Source organism: Mizuhopecten yessoensis, unplaced genomic scaffold, assembly GCF_002113885.1.
Source record: "Mizuhopecten yessoensis strain PY_sf001 unplaced genomic scaffold, ASM211388v2 scaffold2411, whole genome shotgun sequence".
NCBI lineage: Eukaryota > Metazoa > Mollusca > Bivalvia > Pectinida > Pectinidae > Mizuhopecten > Mizuhopecten yessoensis.
Genome location: NW_018404533.1, coordinates 187,445 through 211,373, shown reverse-complemented (window position 1 = coordinate 211,373; position 23,929 = coordinate 187,445). Strand labels below are relative to the sequence as shown.

Sequence of the window (23,929 nt, the reverse complement as noted above, 5' to 3'; positions counted from 1 at the left end):
CCCCCCACGCGCTAACATCCGGGCCAACAAGAGTGATTAATTTAAGTTGAAATAACTTGTTTCATAATTGTTGTAAAATAAATAAAGTTTACATTTACAGTAATCTTTGTGAGAGCATTTTAACATTTAGTTATTAAAACATTTCTACCTGTTTCATTGTCTCTAGTGAGAACTTATTCATATTTTGCTAGTTCAATCTTTTGTCCTAGACAAGATAAAACAAACCGAAATATTAGAGGAGTAACAAGTTCCAGAACTAAACAAATGAGAGGATGCTACAAAAACTTGAACGAACAACGTTATCGTATTCCGTCTTTTCGTATTACAGAGTTATCTGCTCTTGTGAGCATGTATTGGTTGTTACGTCATTTGTTTGTGAGAGTAACGTCATAACTTTTTGAGAAAACGACGTCATTTTCTCACACAAACTAATGACGTAACAAGCAATACCTGCTCACAAGAGCAGATAACTCTGCAATACGAAAAGACGGAATAGAACACAACGACAGGGGTTAGGAGTGAAGTGTATTAGCTTATTCATAAGATAAGAAGATTACTGGTTTTATTAAATATGGAAAGATGCTACACACAGAACTGGAAACAAAATATCTGGCCATCATATTTATACAATAATAAAATAGGAAGAATAACTTCACACTTCAAGTTATAAATAAAGAACAACACTACCAGCAGATGTACCATTTCATATTCTGTCTTTGCGTATTGCAGAGTTATCTTCTCTTGTTAGCAGGTATTGATTGGTACGTCGTTGGTTTGTGAGAGTAACGTCATCAATTTTTGAGAAAACGACGTAATTTTCTCACACAAACCAATGACGTAACAATCAATACCTGCTCAGAAGAGAAGATAACTCTGCAATACGCAGACGGAATACCCCTTCCATGCAAAGAAATTGGAAAAAAACAATTATTTGTTGCTGTTGATTTCAAGACAGAATTTAAAATGTATGACAATCGAAACGCTTAATTCCTAATACAGAAGTTATCAGGCGAACTTTGTCTTACTTTTGTGTTATTTTCCTCCCAATGTCGCTGTATCATACATTTTATATCATGAATCAATAGATGTGATAAAAATGAGTTCTGCAAAGGCTGTCTCAGCACTGTGAAGAAGCTGTAGGGTTTCTAAGTAATGATTCATTGATATATATTTATACACATCACTGCTTCCGGAGTCGTAATGATCTTCTAAGACAGTTGTACTATAACGGGGGCACAGAGTGAAAATTACTAGGATGTCTGTCTGGAAAAATATTACTAACTGAATCTAACATGACAACGACCCGGATGTGCCAGACATGATATCGATAGTCACAAATATCATAACGACATAGATTTACATATAGATGGTATCCATGGGAACAAGCATGACAAGGACACGGATGTATCCATAGTACTGTTTCCATAGTAACAAAGATGATAACAGGATTGTTTTTGCATAAATAGTATTCATGGTAACAAATGCGACAAGGACACGGATGCTCAAGGTATCCACAGTGACAAATATGACAACACGGTTGCTGTCCATAAATGGTTTCCATGGTTACAAACGCTATAAGGACACGGATGTAAACGGAAGGGTATCCATAGCAACAACTATGATCACGACACGGGTGTCATCATAAAGGGTATCCATGGAAACACACATAACAACAGGGATGTGTCTTGAAACGAAACATTCGAACTGAATTAACAACAGCAATAGTAAAAATATTCACAAAATAAATTTGTTAAGAAATCAATTGATGTATCTTCAACTTCAACTCTGCTCACTTCTCTTTAGGTAAAGGGTGTCAACAAGTTAAACTTGATTCTTACCATTGTCACAATTGTGAAATATTTGTTCACGTCCCTTTTAAACGAAATGTTCCATGAATATCACATATTGCCATGCATTATATGAATTTGCGATGGTAGGAAATTTGAATGTATAAACAAATAAGTAAAACAGAAACCAAGAAACCTGCAGGAGTCGAACTCTGGACCTATACACTGCGAGCCTTTACCAATGTCGACATATTATGAACTGTACAACCATGGCATCAAAATGAGTGTACAGAACCTGAAAGGTAAGTTATCTAAGCCAGAAAACGCCTTTTTAGTTGCCTCATACTATTCCGTCTTTGCGTATTGCAGAGTTATCTTCTCTTGTGAGCAGGTATTGATTGTTACGTCATTGGTTTGTGAGAGTAACGTCATCATTTTTTTAAAAAACGACGCAATTTTATCACACAAACCAATGACGTAACAATCAATACCTGCTCACAAGAGAAGATAACTCTGCAATACGCAAAGATGGAATATGTAGACAGGAGAATATTCAATGTGAAAAACTGACTTCCAATGGGAGGGAACTCTTCTACGCTATTACAACTAATACAGTGGGATACTTTTTTTCAGTAATAAAAAATAAAAAAAATAAAATGTTAAAAAAATTAAACAATACTGACATCATTGCATTATTTACAATTTGTGAATTAAGGATTTGTAGCCTGATGGTTGCCTTAGAGACGCACAAACAGACAGTTCCAGATGACCATAGCAACCCTCCCATTTGGAAGCGTGATGAAACAATGTGTCTACGAAACATAAAATTACGTTTCCTTGACAGGGTTGCCTATCTTGACGGCACTGTTTTTTTTCTTCGCTGAGTCTACAAGCAAACTCGGACATGTTAACGGGAAAAATACATTTATGTTCTGATGTGTTTAGCTGATAACCCTAACATAGGGCCGACGCTGAGCTGTCAATCAGGACAAAATACTGCCCCCTTGACTGACCGAGGCATCACTGTGGGAATAAAAGTCATCCCAATCTGTCTCATGTCAGTGATTGGAAGGAACGGAGCTCAGCCTTGTCAGAATACAAGCTTTTCCTTAACAAGGTCACTCCGTAGGGATCAGAGGCCAGTTGTCCAAAGTATCCAAACTTGAATGAAACGTTAACTCTTACATTCAAAATGTATTATTTTCCTCTTACTATCTGAAATTGTTTACATTTTGAACTGTTTTTCATCTGAAAATTATTATTTATTGTCCAGACAGGTGCAGTTTTCATTATGAAATATATATCATGAAACTGTTCGAGATTGAATTTTTTGATAAATATCTCATGAAGCTGACAATACTTCTCACAACTTGGTCCAGGGCTATAATGTTATAAGCCAGACATATACAAGCTTTGTCTACAACAGATTCATTGTCAGAGGGAATTTCTCAACGATACTGGACAGCCAGATCCTTCTACTCACAGCCACCAAGGACACTTGTTTTTGGTACCAATTAGTCTTCAACAACGGGTTATCTATCATGAAAGATTTCCCAGTAGCTTGTTGTCCGGTATTAACTGACCAAGTCCTAAATCAGGGTCTCCAGTGTCCGTCATAGACTGATTAGATGTGTACGGGCGTATCACGTGCACGTTTCTGCATTTGCTGTGTGTTTGGGAGGTCTCTTTCTAAAACGGACTGTCAGGTAGCATGGCACTTATTCTGCCCTACCAATAAAAATGCCCCCTCCGTATCGCGCTGGCCGGTAAGTTCTAACAAGGCATCAACATTGTTCTACCCATAAAATGTACCCTTCATATCTCACTGTCTAGTAACAAGGCACCAACCTTGTTCTTCCCATAAAATGTACCCTTCATATCTCACTGTCTAGTAACAAGGCATCAGCATTGTATTACCCATAAAATGTCCCCTGCATATCTCACTGTCAGATTACAAGACACCGAGTCTTCATTTAGCCATAAACTATTCGTCACTCCGACTGACCAGGCCAGAACTGAAAATACGGGGACGTTAACACCAGATCACCGGGAACACCCTCATCAAATTATCGTCAATCTGATAAAACCACCACCTAACAACACCACTGCCGCCTCCTGACCAATTCAGTGGGACTAGCTCCCCTGTAGTAGCTTACTTAAGGAACCCTGTCCCACTGCACTGTGGTTTTCCTTGATATAGAGTAACCTCCCCTTAACATCCGTTTGGATATATCAGTAGCACAGTTGGGCTAGGGCCCCTCCGTTGACCAGCTAGCTCTATCGCTTAGAGACACAGTATAACAATCTGAAGTCTAGGGTTCGAATCACGGTCTAACCATTTTGAATTTCTATACACTCAGAAAACTGCTGTTGATATAATTTACTTTATCTTTGTTATTTCTCATAAAAGTCTGCAAGGTATGTTTTTTTTCAGAGACGATTTATCAAAGCTATTGTCAAGCTAGAAAACTGTTTCCAACACTTAACTACAGTATTTTGGTAGCGATACGGGGATCCTTAAAATATATTCACGTTATATTGCCACTATTTGACCAGTGATATTTCCGCATTGTAAAGCAGATTGGCGATATATCAAAAATGAAGTATAAAAAAATGCAAAAATGGAAAGTAAAGGAAAGGGGAATTTTAACATACGTTAAAGGCAATCGTGAAGGAAAATTATTTGTTTGTGCGTTTGGGGTTTGACGTCTCCCAACAGCTAAGGCCATGTGAGGACGGGTGCCTAGGGAGACACAGCTTGGGAGACACAGCCTGGGAGACACAGCCTGGGAGAAAGAGAATGGAAGTTACATGTACATAAAGAAAATAGATAGATCCAAAATAATGCAATGCGATCAGCAGCAGATCAATTGCGGCTACGTCCATGTCTCCGAAGAAGACACGATAGAAAACTCCCGATTCTACAATGGGGCAGCCATGATAAGATGCAGCAATGTATTGTAGGTCTTTTCCCTCCGAACCTTCATGAGTTTGGTGAACGAGGTTTTGCACTGTATTTCTCAGATGTTCCTTTTGGCTGTTTTTGCGTATTGCAATCCCAGAAAATATTTATAATATTTATCCTACGAATATGTTTCACTTTTGAATTTTGAGTTTATTAGGACTACTGACTATTGCTGGATGGACGATGTTTAAACCGCACTCATTCCTTTATGAACAAATCTCGATGTTTCGACCATAAAATCGTTCGTCCTCTTTCCCAAAAGAGGTGGATTCCCCGAAACAAATTCTTCAACTAAGTTGATGACTATTATGCGCAATATTTATGTTCAGAGCATAACAAATCCAAGAAGACGTACGATGATAAATTGCTGTTAACATCTGTTCATACACATTAAAAACAAATAACAAGAGAATATCTAAGAATCAACAAAACTGTCACTCGATCTGAAAATCAAAAGCAAACTGGAAAAAATATGAACAAATGAAGACCCTCAAAAGTACTATGAGAATAGGACCAGGTGTTCTGGAAGGATAAACGTCTTCTTATTCATCGCCGACACCCACTATATAAATCTAAGGTCAAATGAAGTAATGCCACGCTTCCAAAGCGGGGACCGGAGCGGAGGAATCAGCCAACCACACTATAAGTATTATAAATCATAAACATTCATGGCTCACAACGAAATAGAATATTTACCAACGATATCGTGCTTTCGACCATACAACTTGCCTACAGTCTATGTAAGCTCACATTTCTCGTGTTACTATCGAGAAAGAGAAAGTTCACGATCGTAAAATCGATGTCGTCACTCTTATCGTACAGCTTAGTAGTAAACCGTCCCTGCTTGTCATGTTGTAATGATATCAGAGGAAAGACCTGAAAACAGAACGTTTAGTGTAACATACAGAGTTTGATGTTTATAGGAGAGTTCCTGGTCAGGGGACACAATATCACGTCATTGTATGCAGGAATTCGTAATAAGCAGCATTTTACAGTAAATAAATACATTTAAGGATATACTTTCGATTTTGCACCGGTTAAAAAATGTAATGTTTTGTTTAAGTAAGTCCAATTTTAACTTGTGCCTCCATAACGTAAACAGAATTTATAATTCATAACTATATTTATATCATATTCTCGTCTTATTTTTGTTTTCGTGTCAGTCCAAATAAGGCACAAAACAACACAAACTGTTATTTTACTAACCCAAAAATTAAATTCATGGTATATTTCTATTTAGCGCCTTAATACCATAGGGACAAAAATAACCAATTTCAATCTCACTCAAGTTTTGTTTAAATTAGCATAATCATCACTTTTTTCAATATTGTTTTCATGAAGAACTCATTAAAAAGTTGTTCTTTAACTTTATACTTCAAAACTGTAGTTTTAAAAGGACTTTTTTCCCGCGGAAGGATTCTTGTAAACATTGCGTTTACGTATTGCAACGCGCACGAGAGCAACCAGGCTTTTTAAAAGGATAATTATTATAAAATTGAGTTTATAACAATTCAAATTGTAAATGTCTTAACGATGAGTTTTCTTCTTCAACTTAAAAAGTAAAATAAACGTTGTGACACACCCCTCCCATAGTTGTAAAATTAACACCCACTAGACCTGACAGTCCTTATCATCAGAGCTCAGTAAAAAGTAAGATAGATACAGACCGGGAGGGGACACACTATATAAACACGGCTATCATATGGTATCACGAAACCATCCAATGTTTCCTATCACGCGCAGATTATTCCTCTTGTTTCTAATTCTGTTAAAATTTCCTTATCTTACGAGAATTTATGTAACATTTGAAAAAGGTAACAAAAGAGGGAAGATTGGCAGAATTGCACTGAGTTCCCTGTGGCTGAGCTCATACACGTTCTTTGAAGGCTTCAGCGTTCAACTGACATTAAGGTTGCACGCTATAGTACACTGAAATAAACCTCCTGTCCGAAAGAGCTCCACTTTGATATACTGTACATCGTCAATCTTTTGTGTAGGTTTATTTGCGCGATGTTTTGAATTCTCTAAATCAGTGATTCAGCATACTCTAAACAGAGAACTAGCGGTATTCTAAAAGCTTTTCATTCTTTTAAACATCACGATTATTTATAATTGCGCTGGGAGAAGTTTCTGTATATATTTTTCTATTGTATGTATAGCTATTCACCAATGTCCTAATTTGTTAACTTATTCAACCCTGAAGACATATTTGAACCCTTCCAATTCGAAGGTTTGAATAGTTCATTATCAAATTTCAGGGGTGAATTAGTTTAAGTTTGATAATACGCTGAAAGTGTCCGTTAAAGTAAGTTATCTAAAAGTTTATCACGTTAGTCTAAATGGATCAAATAAAAAATCATGAAATATCTTGAATCTCGAAAGACTCTCTACATTAAATTTCAAGAAAAAGTGTATTTCTCGTGAAATACCATTGATTTACGCCTGTTTTAAAACAATGCTTTATTTCTATATTGTTTAACTGTTCATCGAAAATTGAAATCATTTGAGACCAAACAATATTTAAAAAGCCGTTCCCAACAATCGTGGGTCAAGGGCGTTTCTAGGCCATGACATCCTACAAATGTCAAGGACAATACAACATCTTAAATGTATTGGCGTCCCGAACTTGAGACAAGCGCCTTTTTAGTAAACTTATCAGTTCCTTAATGACCTCGTGAAGCCAGAAAATTGCACACGTTCAAAAAAAAACCTAACTAGGTCTTTGTCCTTCAAAGATGAACATAACACACACATGTGATTACACATTTAAAACTTGGTAATAGCTACAGTATGCCAACAACGAATGACATTGTATCATACAGGTGTCTCGCGTCCTTCCAGGACCCAACGGTGATGCTAGGGGCCGACAAGCTGAAAATTAAAATTGTCTTAACTACGGTTGAAACAGAGGGGTAAATGCGTCAAACCCTTATTTTACCTCCATGAAAACAAACAAAGTCAGCATAACCAATGCGATTCATATTGAACAGATTTGAGAGGATTCAGAAGCTATATAGCACAAAATCTATAAAATGAAGCCAATGTACCCTCCTCTACTTGTGAATGCAAACAAGATATCCATGAAATCATCACGATAATGTAAATGGTCAAACACAGGTTCTATTGTTTCCGCTGATACATCTAAGCACGATTTATTGATAGCGCCGCTCAAGATGTTACAAATAACTTGGTCGAAGGAATCAGGCCTGGTCTTGCCATCCCGAGATGGCAGTCATGCCAGAGCCCCTTAGGATGTAACAAATAGCATGGCCGAAAATAAACTGGTCTGCAATTGTTTTTCCTCATCCTAAAATACACACATCAAATGATGGTGGGCGCGGTACTAACATTGTTTCAAATCATTCGCGTATTGTTTTGACCTGGCAGTAGTTATCTCCCCTTCCTAACAAAACAATTCTTTGTTTATTGAGATTTCCACAAGTTTAGTCAATAGTGATTCCAGTAACAAACTGCCATCGCTAAGAACTGGCAAGCGAGGCTATCTCTGCAAATTAGCCTGGAGACACCGCTCCTGGCGAAACAAATCTATCTCCCCAAATTGAAGAGCTGATGAAGCAGGGTTTATAGTGTCGGTATCAGTGCGCGGAAGGATACAGAGCTAAACGGCAGTTTCAATACGCGAATGGATACAGGTAATCAGTCCTCCGTCTTAACAATATAAACACGGATAAGTTCGGGGTCTCTTATTTTTAGCGTACAATGTTGTTTTTAGAGAAAAGGTCTTACTAAACCAACCAATATCATCGACTTAGACATTGATCTACCAATGATAAATTGTTGACGAAGAAATCAACCGCTAGAGTATTCCCGAACAAAAAAACTCAGAGATAATGACAACATTCCGATACATTGAACACAAAAAAATATACGTCATTAAGTTGTGTGTACATTAATACATGTAACCAGTAATTGTGACGACAAATACAAGTCGAAGAGGATATTGAACCGAAACTAATGAAATGTCATTCAGTTGTGTTACCACGAAAGAAACACAGTATTGATATGTCAGCGTTCGGACGAATATGAAAAAGAAACGCCAAAAACAATTATTCGCCTATGTGCTTTTCAAAAAAAAAATCGCTTTACTCTACATATATTTCGGAACCCTTTAGACATTGATTGTCATTCTTTGACCTTTCCTGCTTTTATTGTTTGTACTTCATCTTATATCAACAGCTATTGTCATTTTAGTACGTGCCAGGTTTTGGTAGTGGAGGAAAACCGGAGTACCTGGAGAAAAACCACCGACCTTCAGAAATTACCTTGAGACCGTCATCGTAGGCCTCGAACCCGTTACCCATGGAGGGCTTGTAAGGGTAGGTGGTTAAACGATTTAACCACTCGGTCACTGTGACCCCTGTCCTTTAGTACCACCGTGACCTCTGACCTTTATAACAACTGATGATTTATGAATGGACGAAATCGCTTTATGGTACAGTATAATGTTGATTATATTTGGCTTTCTACATTGGCAAATCATTTTTAAAGAGGAGCTTTTTTATTTTGTATTTCTAGCAATTATGCAAATGAATAGACAAGTTGATATTGTAAAAAAGTCTTACCTTGATTTATGGACAATCTTCAAGCGTCCGTACCTCACCAAATCCTACAATAAGAAAAGAAAATTATCATTTTTTTGCGAAGCGTTTGTTGGATATAAAAGAAGACATATGTAGGTTTATTGTACAAATGTTATATCTGTTAATTAAAAGTTGACTTACTTTATCTAACAATACATAGATACAAATGTGTAGTCGTGTCCTTCCATCGCGTAGGAGTCGTTGACAGTCTCACGACTATGATGTCACGGTATTGTGATGTAATTAGTCGGGATACCGTGTCATCTCCGGAAGTCGTATTTAGCCCATTCCCTTAATTACACAACTGTGGACACTTTTCATTTGACGACTGTCGTAACCCTAATCAGAGACGTATGCAATATAAACGTCTCTGCCCTAATGTATTGGTGAATTTTCAACGGCATACTAAGCCATTTTCGCCCGATTTTCCGGACTAAAACTATCCTTGTTCCCTCGTTTTCTTTGTTTACCACCGCTCCCACAGACTGTTTTGTAAGCTTCCTCATTTGCCGTTTGATTGCAGGGTTGTCTGCTGTAGGAAGAAGTGGCGATGGCGAGTGTCCAGCATTTGTTATTTTGAAATAATTTAAGATCGACATTTCAATGCCTGCCTTCGTACAAAGAAACGCAACAACTGATTCAAAACCAAAATCTTTAATTGTTCTCACCTGTAACACCATTTCGTTTATGAACAGTGTTCATACTTACCTGTATTGCAGAGCAATCATGTTATTTTTAGTAACGGGGGATTTCCACTGTTGGCGGTGTAGGGCGAATTTAACACTGGGTAAATAAGAACTCTGCTGGTGAAGGGCGAAAGTTAAAATTAGTTTAGCGGGTTGAAAGTTTCCGGTTACAGTACTAGTATTGAAAGTACATAATGCAGTTTTAATTCAGACCATTCAATTCGAAATTGTGTGTGTGTCTATGATGATGGTATAATGTAGATCAATAACATATAGCTCAAGAGATGCGAATAATTTGGGGGTGTCTCTGTCCCCTTTCCTCACCCCCGATCTCCTCCTCACAAACACATTGTAATCAATATCTACAACCTTCCCATCCCTACAGGTTCGGAGTAGAATAGGCCTCCTGTATCACACGGCACGATATCATAAGAGGCGACTAATGTGTAGCCCCTAAAGAATCGTTTTTTCTTCTTTTTTTGTCGTCAGATTTGTTGACTTTTAAGAAATCATAGATAATCTGTTCTCGCAAATGCACCACCGGGGATCTACTAGAGAGACAACATTTCTTTAGGTTAATTCAACCTGAAAAAAACATGACCAAAATTGACTTTTTATGCTCGTTTCATGTAAAATTGGCCTGGAAATTTTACCTAAAATTGACCAGAAATTGATCTGAAATTGATGTCACGAAATATTGCCTGTGTAGTATATCTGTTTTGTTTCTCGCTTCCCTACTTCTATAGTGTCGCACTAGGCACGCCATTCGGAATACCTCGCCCCGATAACAGTTAATTTTATCAAATACGACCGAAGCGACAAAGGTGTTCTGAATGTCGGCATCCATCTTAATATCGTTCTGGTGTTTAAAAGACAATGTCGTACACCCCCAGACCCCCCNTGAAACCTTCACAACTGTACTTATCTCTAAATTGTTGTCAATCTTTTACTCACACATAACGTTTGACTGTAACCTGTAGGACTATTAAATTAATACCTCTCCTCACCATTACATTCTGAGCAGTAATCGAGGTAAACTTATACAGTGTATTAAATTATATAGATATACGGTATGTAAATGCTTGACCTTGAATGACCTCGAGAGGGGTGGGTTTCTCTAGGACCCTGCGGAATCCCATTAATCTTATCATTAGATGAGAAGATGCCCTCCTCCGGGATTTTGCGAAGTGTTTAAAGGTAGGTCTACACACCGAGAATGGTGAATCATACAGTTAGACGACTTAATTACACTGCTAATGATAATAGTTCCCCTCTTTGGTAAACCCATTGCAGTATTTTGGATGATCTTTATATTTCCCTCCACTTCTAACTACCTTTATAGCCTTGCTTGGCAACATTTCAATTAGACTGTAATGTTGAACGTTTGCTCAGGTGAGGAAGGCCATTGGTTTTGTCCCCATGCCGGGGCAGACGCAGCCTGCCTCTTGCACACATACACATTTGCACGTTCCTACATCTCATAAGGAGGTACGTCCCTAAAAGAACAAAATAAAACCAAATCAAAACCTCTTTACTCTCCTTGTCCTCTTCCCTATTCTTGAGATAGGGACTAAAGCGTTTCTTAGGGAACGTTCGTTTCCTCTCGTGCTTGAATCTGTCAAACACAACAATGTATGTAGTTAACTTACGATTTTAAAAACACTGGGCTTGAACTAGATGGTAGACATTTAAGCGCCCGTGTTGAAATTCATATCTTGATGACGTCATAAATAGACGCATCTATTCCAAAAACCACTGGTTTCTGTGTTATATTATCTTTTAAGTGTTTCTGTATTAAGACTTAAATAAATTATTATCAAAAATTGCCAGAGGTGAACTTCCTTTTTTTTCCGTCTATAGACGCGGTGAATGCAATGAATTAGAGAGGTTATCAGCATAAAAAAAGCTTTTCTAATTAAATACATTCATCATTTTACTTCCAGAATAGCCGTTTCCTACATATATTGCCTCTTTAATGAGCTAACAAACGTGTGTTCCCCAGTACTTTATATCAAGAAGGAGAAACCAATTTGATCAAATGTTGATACAACATATGTCACAAATCTGGTCTTCACACTAAACACAGTTTAACCCACGATATTTTCGGAACTTCAAAAGAAGAAGATTAAATTAGATATAAGCATAAAAATTTACAGAGATTCGTTGTATTAAAACCTTATGAGAAGTCAGTTATAAATTTAAACGTATCTAGAAGATCGGGCAAACATTTGTCAAGGTTATTTTATACCTGATCAATTTTTAATTTCTCCAGCGTCAGTTCATACCTCTCCGGTATAACATTATATTCCAAATTTGTTTCTAAATTGTCCCTTATACATACTCGACTTTGTTGTTTTTAGGGAACATATTTCAGTTGTTAAAATACCTGTTGGCATCATCAGGTAAGACTTTTTATCTCTAGCACACTTTGTATTTGCAATAGTCCGACCAGCAAGTCCACCGCCGTTAGTATGAACCTTAGATCAAAAGCTTGAATACCAATGCATACCGGTGACCTTTTGAGGACCTTCGATCAAAAGCTTGAATACCAATACATAACAGTGACCTTTTGAGGATATTGGACCCAAATCTTGAATACCAATGCATACCGGTGACTTATTGAGGATATTGGACCCAAATCGTGAATACCAATGCATACCGGTAACCTTTTGAGGATATTGGACCCAAATCTTGAATACCGATGCATACCGGTGACTTATTGAGGATATTGGACCCAAATCTTGAATACCAATGCATACCGGTAACCTTTTGAGGATATTGGACCCAAATCTTGAATACCAATGCATACCAGTAACCTTTTGAGGACCTTGGACCCAAATCTTGAATACCAATGCATACCAGTAACCTTTTGAGGACCTTGGACCCAAGTCTTGAAAACCGATGCATACCAGTAACCTTTTGAGGACCTTGGACCCAAATCTTGAATACCAATGCAAACCAGTAACCTTTTGAGGACCTTGGACCCAAGTCCTGAAAACCAATGCATACCAGTAACCTTTTGAGGACCTTGGACCCAAATCTTGAATACCAATGAATACCAGTAACTTTTTGAGGACCTTGGACCCAAATCTTGAATACCAATGCATACCAGTAACTTTTTGAGGACATTGGACCCAAATCTTGAATACCAATGCATACCAATAACTAACTGTGGACTGTGGATCAACAGTTTAATACGAGCACAGGGCCAGTAACTAAGCATGGACCTTATATCGAAAACTTGAATACAAACACAGGACCAGTAAATAAGTATGGACCTTAGCTCCAAAGCTTGAATACAAACACAGGACCAGTAAATAAGTATGAACCTTAGATCCAGAGCTTGAATACAAAAACAGGACCAGTAATTAAGTATGGACCTTATATCCAAAGCTTGAATACATACTCAGGACCAGTAATTAATTATGAACCTTAGATCCAGAGCTTAAATACAAAAACAGGACCAGTAATTATGTATGGACCTTAGATCCAAAGCTTGAATACAAACACATGGCCAGTAATTAAGTATGAACCTTAGATCCAGAGCTTGAATACAAACACAGGACCAGTAATTAAGTATGGACCTTAGATCCAAAGCTTGAATACATACACAGGACCAGTAATTATGTATGGACCTTAGATCCAAAGCTTGAATACAAACACAGGACCAGTAATTATGTATGGACGGTGAATCTAATGCTTCAGTACCGACCACAGAAATTATAGTGGGGATGTGTACAGACAAAAAACACCGACAACCTCACTCGGCATAGCATTGTCTGTAGTATTCCGGTATGTATCACCAATGTGTATTAATGGTAGGTAGGTCACTCACACAAACCCCAGTGTATCACAAATTCTCATCATTACACTATTAGCCGACTACACATAACTCGCCTCCACGACTACTGTTCCGCCCTCCCTGCCGTATCAGTAACGGCTCCCGACAGTCTCACATCAAATGCTTTGACCTCTCCTGCTCCTGCTACTTAGCAGTAATTAGGGGTTTATCAGACACGACTGGTGTCAGCTTGACTCGAATTATCTCCCCTTGCTAATAAACAAGATTATTTACCGCAATGGTTTAACTGCATCACAATTATCTCCCCTTACTTACTTTGCATGATGCTGTCGACAAAATTGATTGGAAAATCCAGCAATGACATATATCAGCGTGCGGTTAGAATTATCTCCCCTTGAAGTACAGCGGGATTCCACACGCATGCGATCCCCTTTAAGCTATCCAACTGGGTGAATAAACACTTCTAAATCCTATGTGTGTAGGGCAAAAACAAACTATTTACTTACACAAGAAAATTCCCAAACCTCTTAGTGAAGTATTGATACAAAATAGGGTCGTCACATGCAATTACTGTCTCCGATAACTGTGTGTATTATTACACTGGGGCTGTTACACACAAGAAAACCTGCCTCCCATATTTGTGTGTAAAGCATAGATATAATATATGTACGTCTCGAGAAAACCTTGTCTCCCATACCTGTGTTCGTACATAAATATATTTTAGCAAGATACTTTACAGGGAAAGGCTGTGTTTCTTATACCCGTGCTATAAGTGTAGAGATGTACTCTCTATGAGAGATAAAAGTCTTGATTCATATATGTGCATGATCACGAGACATTTATAAAACGCCTACATAATTGTTATGCAAGGAGGGATAAATTCAAATAGAGTTATACGTAACAGTTAATTATCCTACAATGGTATCAGCACATTTCCTTATTTCTATATTATGTCAATTTTTTGTTTTTAATAAAAACAGTTTTTTCCAGAATTCAAAAGTATATAGTTCTACGTGTCGTATGTCGAGAACATTTTGCTTCCAAAAGCTAATTTATATTCGACCAGATTCGGAAGTAAGGGAGGTAACTGCTACAGCGAGATGTGATGTAGAATATGAACTCTCTAGTGTTAATGCACTGTCGGACAGATGTTGGTGCTATGCACTCCAGCTTTCTAAAGAGAAATACTCATAAGTGTCGAAGCAGAAACACCAAACAAAATCCCCACCAGGAAGATCCCAGGGTTATGTTCTTTGGAAATCTACTACCACTTATTAAAGCGATAGCCTGGAAGTGTTGATGCAGAAAAACAAAACAAAACCATCACAGAGAAAACATGCTAGCTTACAAACAGACACACTGAGAGGTATAGAGGGTAATGTTGGGGAAATGACTTCGGGACCATAGCATGGGCGGTAACATCAAACAGAATCAAAGTCGGTGGCATGAATGTGTAAACAATCAAAAAATGCTATGATGCTGTTAATGATGGGAGAATTAGGGGAATTATTCCAGGTATATTGCACATCAACCTTACTCCTCCGCAGGTGGCGAACTCCCCGGTTGTCATGGCGATAACGTTTAAAGTATAAAGGAAGACATGTTTACTCTTCCCCACCAGAGGAAATGTATTATATGTTAATAGTAGCCAATAATAAGTATAAATGAAAAACAAAATAAACCACAGGGTCGACAGATACTGCCAAAATGGAAACTCAAGCTCAAAACAAGAAGAATGCGGCAGGGACCTCCGAGAAATTAAACAAAGAAAAATATACCTTTTTACTGTTATGATACCTCGACAAAACCATGTGTTTCAGGTGATTAGAGTTTCGGGCAAAACATGGTTCACCCATTCCACCCAGCGGTCTCTTTTCGAAAGCAGCATTGTGTGTTGGTCAAAAACGGTACACGATGAAAGTTCTCATTTCTTCTGACATGAACGTTAGCGTTGTTTAAATATTATACCACCAAATCATCAACAAAACCTTAATTGGAAGTCAAATTCTATAAAACTAAGGAAAACTATGAACGTGAGAAATATTAATATGGGAACCCTTTTAAACGAGAGACACTGGAAGATTCTGACCAGGTGTCCCGAAAGAGTAAGCGTTTTCTGTTTCATCGGCGACACCCGCAATGTTATTCTTGGACACATACAACTAAAGTCATGTCCTCAAAGAGATAAACGAGGCAGTGACGAAACAAAGGCACAACAAAACAACAAAACGTTCGGCCAAACTAACAAATATATATTTTGTATATTTAAAAACTTGTAATTGACTCTCAACAAGTTTATCTCTGCAGGTGAATCATGAACTTAAAACCCTCAAACAGATATTTTCGCTACATATTTACGGCAATAATATGACTTTAAAAAAAATGGCAAATCAGAGAATGTTCCATGTGGAAGGGTCTATGATGACTGGCAATCGCCTGTTAAAATGTGTGTCACAAGCTTTGGGTTTGGTCAAAAGCTTTGGGTCTGAGATACAAAACTAAGCTACGGATGACTACAAGTCCATCTGAGAACACCAGATAGGGGAGGAAAATCAACAAAACTACCCCCTCCCTGCTGGGGATAGCGGGGTAACAACGTTATCAGCGGTCATCACATTGATCCCATAATGACGTGTAGGTCCGGGGTTATAATTTCCGCCAGATATCGCTATTAGATACAACCCAAGCTCAGTAAGGATTTGACATTTACTCGAGTTTAGTAATCCCGGATATTATTACCCACAATTCCCAATGTTATTACCCATAATCCCTTATTGTATTACCAATGTGCTCCATATAGAAGCTGTGTTACTCATCCACTTCATGAACACGACGGTTTAAGAGGATTTTTAAGAGACGGGAAGTTTGTTGATACGTTGGGACAATAACCAATGAATCGGAATAACTCCCCAATTTCTTTCTGCGCTAGCGGCCGAGTTGTTACATCACCGCGGTTCTCCCAGCATGCATCGCATTTATCAGAACAACACACGCGACGCCATGATAATCGCCAGACAACCTGGACAATCAATGAATCAGATTTTATCCGGCGGAGATAATGTTTTATGAAGGTTCATTCATGTCCTTACACAATCTATTATTCAGGTTGTTGGTAGACTGTTGCTAACACACGCACTCGTCATGGTAAGTAACCACTCTGTTCTCCATGACGTATCCAGTTTTTGTGTGATTCTGTATGATTGCAGTTTAAAGTACATATGGCATATGACATTGGATCCAAGCTAACAAGTATACATGTATGCATGTTCCATCAAATTCCAGAATCATGATACAAATTAAAACCTCATATTATAGTTCATCACTATTCATTACTTTCATGATATAATGATCCCGTTTTTTTAAGGAAATATGAATACTTTTAAACCTATAAATATGCAAGCATCTTACTGGATCGTGTTAGCTTTTGTTTGATTTGTTTGTGTTTTACGTCGTATTATTTAATCAACAGTTATGGCCCCGGGACCATGAAACAATCTTAGATCTAAGTTTTTGGTTAGCCAATCACATATGACGTCACTTTTCATGACGTTATTTGTGATTGGCTAAGTCCAAACTGAAGACAAATTTAGACTTAAGATCGTTTCATGATCTGGGGCCAGGTCATTTAAGGACGCGCCAAGTTTTGGCGGTGAAGGAACACCGGAGTACCCGGAGAAAACTATCTACCTGCGATTAATACCTTGCGACCGTCACACATACGCCTCGATCCCATAACCCAGTGGTGGAGGGATTGTGGTCGTAAACGGTCAGATTCATTAACCACTTGACCAGTATGGCCAGCTACAGGGCTGATCATACAATTTCAACTTCAATTTAAAATATGAATATTGTTTATTCCCTGTCTGAGGAACATCATTTGGTACTTTTAATGATAATGTGTAGCTTACATTTTATTTATCTTTCCAAGTAAGGAAGGAAGTGATTAAATTAAAAAAAAAATAAGGTTAGGAAAGTTTGTGAAACTGTAGGGGGGCAGGACCTGCATTTATGGTTTTTCAATTTTTATAATTATGAATTAAGAATTGACAGCATTTTCTATTTCTTTATTTTCTTTTTTAATTTCATTGAGTAATGAACATTTCAATTTTATTTGCAAACTTTATGAATCTGCGTCGTTTAACTGGACTAAGATCAATAATCATTTAACCCTTTTACCACTGTCGACAACAATGGACTCATCCAGCTAAATGTATGGTAGAGTCTACTCAAGTTCCATAGGGATGAAAGGGTTAAACAGCGTCGTGTTTTTATGACAACAGCGGTTTTATTGCTAAATGTAAACATCTTTTAATGTCTTTTAGTCATGCAATGACGATGTCAGATCCTGGATTTCTTTATATATATATTCTATGTTTATGTAATAGCCCGTTATCAATAAAATAAAATAACTTTGATTTAAGTGACGACATTTATGTATTATATCGAATAATTGATGAGATTTATGGAAATATATTTGCACTGCGTCGTCGTTTTGTGAAATGAAAAAGTGTCAATCATTTACTGTAAATAGCAATAAACTGCACTAAATAATTTACGTCCTTATTCTAAATTGCTTTACAGTACAGAGTACATAAACAGTGTTCAATACATAGCCATACAGTTAAAATGTATACAACATGCAACAAAAAGGCTCACAAAAGGTGTTTTTCTAACGTTCTAGATAGCACGTGTGCATTGCGCGTATGGATATATTTCACGACGGTTTTTTGTAGGACTACCCCGGTCTCACATTGATGTTGGTTATAACTGGTTTAACGTCCCTTCTCGATAGCACGAGTGTATTTCGCATTTCGCGTATGGATATATACTAATAATAATAATAATTCGAGGTTCTTATATACCGCCTTATCACAACCTTGTTCGTAAGTCGTCTCAAAGCGGTTCACAAATTATTATCCGTGGTTATAGGGCCTTTGCAACCAGCCAATATCGTTCTCAACTCCCTGGGGAGCATACAGCCGGTGCTGCCATTTCGGCGCTCACAGGTAGCATTCTACAAACCTAGCACTGCCCAACCACGTACTCATTTACAGCTGAGTAGACTGGAACAAGTGGAGTAAAGTATCTTGCTCAAAGATACAACACAGAGCCGTGCCGTGACTCGAACCCGCAACCCTTCGGTCACGAGCCCGGCGTCCTACCACTAGACTACCGCGTCTCCTCAAATATATCTATTTCACGAGAGTTTTTAGTATGGACTACGCCGGTCTCACATTGAGGTTGGTTTTACCGGGTTTAACGTTACTTTTTCTGAGGACGTGACATTATTTGTATTTGACCTAGATTTACAAAGTCGGTGTTGTTAATGAAGAAGAAGACGCCTGATCTTGAGGATCACCTAATCGTATTATTTTGGTACTTCTCCTATGATCTCCAAACGTTCAGCATTTAGGGTAATGGCAACAACTGGTTCACCCGTTGTCAGTAAAATGTGACCGGGCGGAATGCTGTGCTGGGTGCTTTCGGCATTGTATTTCAGTGAGATAGCACTATAAAGTAGGCATCAGATCCGCGCTATCACAAGGAGGCAATTACACCCACATACCCTGTCTTCGGCACACATACACACGTGCATGCTTACACAACACACATGCATGCTTGTCCTTAAATGACATGAGCTGTTAATAGGACGTTAAACAAAATAAAACCAAACCAATCATATGAGCAACATTTGAACCTGCCTTTGTTCATATTATGTCCTCAATTTATCGATTTTAAGTTCGAATGACTGCTTTTATGATACCTCCGGTTTTTTTTATTGCTTTTTTCGATATGCGCCTCCTTTCCAAAAGGAGCTTCAAACTAAGAATCTTTAAAGTATCCAATATAAATGGCGAGTTGTATTGAATTGTAATACTGTGGCAGACATTTATCAAATCGGTTGCAATAACGCTACCGTCTCTATCGCTGTGGCAGAAACTACTCGTCACGACTTACCTAAAGCCACGCGTAATTGAAGACCATCAACTATTTGCTTACCTTAACTGACCTGGCGCGGGATAATTTCCGCCTGTTTCTACCACAGTAATGTCATTTTCTGCGATATATGTCGCATCCAAGATCGTAATGTAATTTTAGGCTATAACTGTCAGTCTGGAAAATACGAAGAAACACATTTATTGCGAGACCTTTTGGATACACCAAAACAGATACTCAGAAATCCCGTCTATATGAAGACCTCCGTGTTATAGCGCGAACGAAAATGATAGGAAAAACACGTCTACCAAAGACCTTTATAACCCTAAATAAATGCCGCACCATAAAAAACACACAGATTTGTTAGACTTGTCTGTGGGATGTGAAAGAAAAACAGATTTGAAATATTAAAGTCATAAAAACCAGGATCGATAAAGTAGTTAAGTCTAGAGAAAAGATGTTCCGGTAAAAGTGACCAATCATTTTAACACAGGTCTCCCATTTTATGCCGCCGTAAATAAAGACCAATCATAGGCTATCTATTTCTGTTCTGCGGAACTTCAAACAACTGTCCCGGAGATATGGGAACTCTTTTGTGATGGAGGGTGCAATAAATGTTCACCAATCATCCTCTGGGCAAGAGTGTGAGATTGAACAGGATGACTTTAACACCGGGAGGGTGGAACATTATGTAACAACAGGATACCCCCAGCAGCACGTGAGGTGAAAATTAGTAAAGTGGGGTCAGGCAATGTTAAAATGATAGTTACAGAATAAAGATCAAGCTATCTTGTCATTTCGATAACTGCCCATCGGAGTGAAAGGTGAAAATGATTTAAATACTTCGAACAAATGATGCCTGCTCCGTGGATTGTTAACTGTATGACACAATGATGAAGCAGTCAGACTATCAAAAGAAATCAAATACAACTACGCCATTTTATATAATCCTACCCTCAAATCACAATTAATGACATTTGATTTAGCAAATTGCCGCTGAAGACACTTTTTGTAGTCGGGTATCAATTCGGTCGATCAAAATACTCTAGCCTTCTTTTGTCTCCCGCTGATCTATTGACTCGCCATGTCAAAATTATCTCTATCATAGAGAGTAACAACAGGGGAGGTAACCCATTAATGTAACTCTATGCAGTTTATATAATTACTATGGTAACATCACCGTCCCAGACAAGCAGTTGTTATCTTCTTAATGTGCTTGGCTAATATTTCAACCATTCGAATATTTGTTTTTGTTTCAATTCTTTTATTCCACCGATATTAATCACTTGTATTCGTTCAGAAGTGTGAATACGGGATCTCTCATTTCAATAGCCTTTATTTTATTTTTATATATTTCCGTGATATCACAAGCCCCCATTATCTTTGGGTCGTAAAGAATTGTATAGATACCCTATTATGTCGTCACAGACAAACGACGTCACTGACTGGAGGATATCCTAGGTATTGACGCTGATTTTAAGAAGGTTTATCAAATATGATGTTTTGATAAGTTAAATGTATACTTTTTACGTGGAATCATTGCAATACATTCGTTCGGTATTTTTTCTGTGACCTTGATTCACCCTTTTAGTTAACGAATGAATGGTTTTTGCAAATGTTGTTATTGTCCTATATTGCTATTGATGACAAACTTAATGAAAGTGATGGCAAAGTTTGTCGAAAATAGAAATGTGTGTTACATAACCATAACAATATTTGCTAAAAAAAAATCACTATTTATTTTTAAAGAGTAGTTATGATTCATCAAGTTATTTCGAACAGCAAATTAATTGTTGACAACAATGAAATTGATGACTTCACAAAAGATATTGATGACGTAACAATAGCAAATGTTGTTATAGTCTCATAACATTTGCCATCTCAACGCATTGCAATTGGAGGATGCAGAGTGAACGTAAATATAATATAATGGCGGATTAATGTGTCATGACTATGACGTTTTGATTCCTAGTATTACCGTACCGATATTGGAAAAAAAATACGATGCAATTTCCTTTCGACGCTATGTTGCCTTATTCTTTGGTCGGGACATACCAATGTTCTTAAAATGGCAGTTGTTGTTCCCTGCTGTATTTTCTACATTAAGGGTAAGCTTAAAAACAGGTTCCCCATTGTCATGATAATGTGACTTTGTAGAGTGGTGTGCTGGGTGACTCCGGTATGATTTTGATTCAGTGAGGTAGCTCTCTAAAGCAGACATCATATCCGCGCAATAGCATATAGGTAGGATTGGTTTGGTTTGGTCTGGTTTAGTATTGTTTAACGTCCTATCAACAGCTATGGACATTTAAGAACGGCCTCCCCTATGTGCAAGATGTATGCGTGTAGTGTATGCGTGTGTGTTTTGGGAGGCTGCGATATGTTCGTGTCTGTCTCCTTGTGATAGCACGGAACTGATGCCGACTTTATAGTGCTACCTTACTGAAACATACTGCCGAAAACACCCAGCAGGACACCCACCCAGTCACATGATACTGACAACGGGCGAACCAGTCGTCCCACTCCTAAATTGCTGAGCGTTAAGCAGGAGTAGAATTTACCATTTTTACAGACTCTTGTATGTCTCGTCCAGGGGACAGAACCCAAAGCCTTCCTCACAGGAGCGAACGCTCAACTAAAGGCCAAAAGTGAAGTATTGTCAAGGGAGACATCAGGAAGACGAAAGTTGTAAAGAAAGAAGAGAAAACGAAGCAGATACATCGACAAATCACCTCAATGTATGATATTCTTCAATGACATTAGCGATTAATCGACCAATAACCCTACAAACAAAACGATATTTTCCACTGGAAAGATGAATGAGGTAGAGAAGATAATCTGAGCTCAAAAATGCCTCACAATGGAGAAAAAACATAGGCTGAGGAACGTTCATGAAACTAGGGCATGGAGGTCACATATCTTCAAAGATACAGAAGAAAGTACAGTTCATTTACAACTGCCATCAGGGCTTCATATGCAAATAAGATTACTACACGGATATATATTATTAACGAATCATCGAATGAAGTAGATATCGTAATATAACCTCTTTTTTGAAACAAATCGCAGGAACAATAAGGAAAAGGGAGCTTAGAGCACTAAAGGCAGCTAACTCTAACACAAAGGCTGTGAGTACTATGTACATAGAATATTTACTAAAATGAATTATATTTTTTTCTTAAAATCCGAAATTAAAAACCTAAATAGTTAATGGATTTCAAGTAATCACCACAAGGTTAGGAATGGACAATTCTCAATACTCCTGTAAAGTACTGGCTGATTGCGTTTGATTGCAGTTCACACATCATATGATACATTTATACACTCCATGTGTAATCAAACTCACCTGACGAGCAAATATTAATCCCAGTAAAACAAGGACAGGATATCACCACCATTCCTGGCACGTATTAGTGAGCAGTAAACAGGTTTAGGAAATGTCACACAGTTTTACTCGTTAATTAAGATGTTACCTGGGGTTACCTGTGGGACGCTGGTTATCGAGCCATCAGGCGCCCCATACTACCTGTTTATACAGGTGACCAAGACGTGACTTCCTAAACATAAAGACCTAAACACAGGTAGGTAAGCTAGGATACCTAGGTAGGCACAGCTGAGATACCTGGGCAGGTACCGACCCTAACATTGATAACGTGTCGGGCATCTTAGGTCACAGCGAGAACTGTTTCTTGTATTATCTCTTAAAGAATGTATTTATTTTATATCTATGACGTGCAAATATAAATTTGAATTGTTTGTTTGCAAATAATCCAAACTATTTCATTATATACATTTTCGCCGTTTATTAATTAATTAGTAATTCATGTCATGTGCAATATAATATACATTTCACCCTTTTCGCCGCATTGCTGTTGTGATTATATTAAGTGAAATAAATGTACTGCGCACTGGTACATGTATAGCTTGTTTGTATCAAGTATCAAAGAAATTTTAAAATAACATATTTTTTTCATTTACAAAAATAAAAAAAATAGAAAAATAATAAAATTTACTTTTTAAACAGAAATTTAAGTTTTAACATAAATCTTAATAACGATGTTGTCAATGGCGGCATATCCTGTTCTACATTCATAATATCAAATGCTATGATTGTTAACCATTTCACCTCTACGTAACTTTAGTAGACTCTA

The 23,929-nt window shown here is 37.7% G+C and overlaps 1 long non-coding RNA gene across 1 annotated transcript in view; it reads right to left on the bottom strand.

Moving 5' to 3' along the window:
* Positions 1-23,292, bottom strand: part of LOC110445914 — a 74,376-nt gene extending 51,084 nt beyond the window's left edge. The window contains exons 1-2 of the long non-coding RNA XR_002462408.1: positions 23,125-23,292; positions 9,336-9,379 (exon numbers count right to left, since the gene is read on the bottom strand). This is a non-coding gene — a long non-coding RNA (uncharacterized LOC110445914). The remainder of the gene's footprint in view (positions 1-9,335; positions 9,380-23,124) is intronic.
* Between the last annotated feature and the right edge of the window lie 637 nt (positions 23,293-23,929).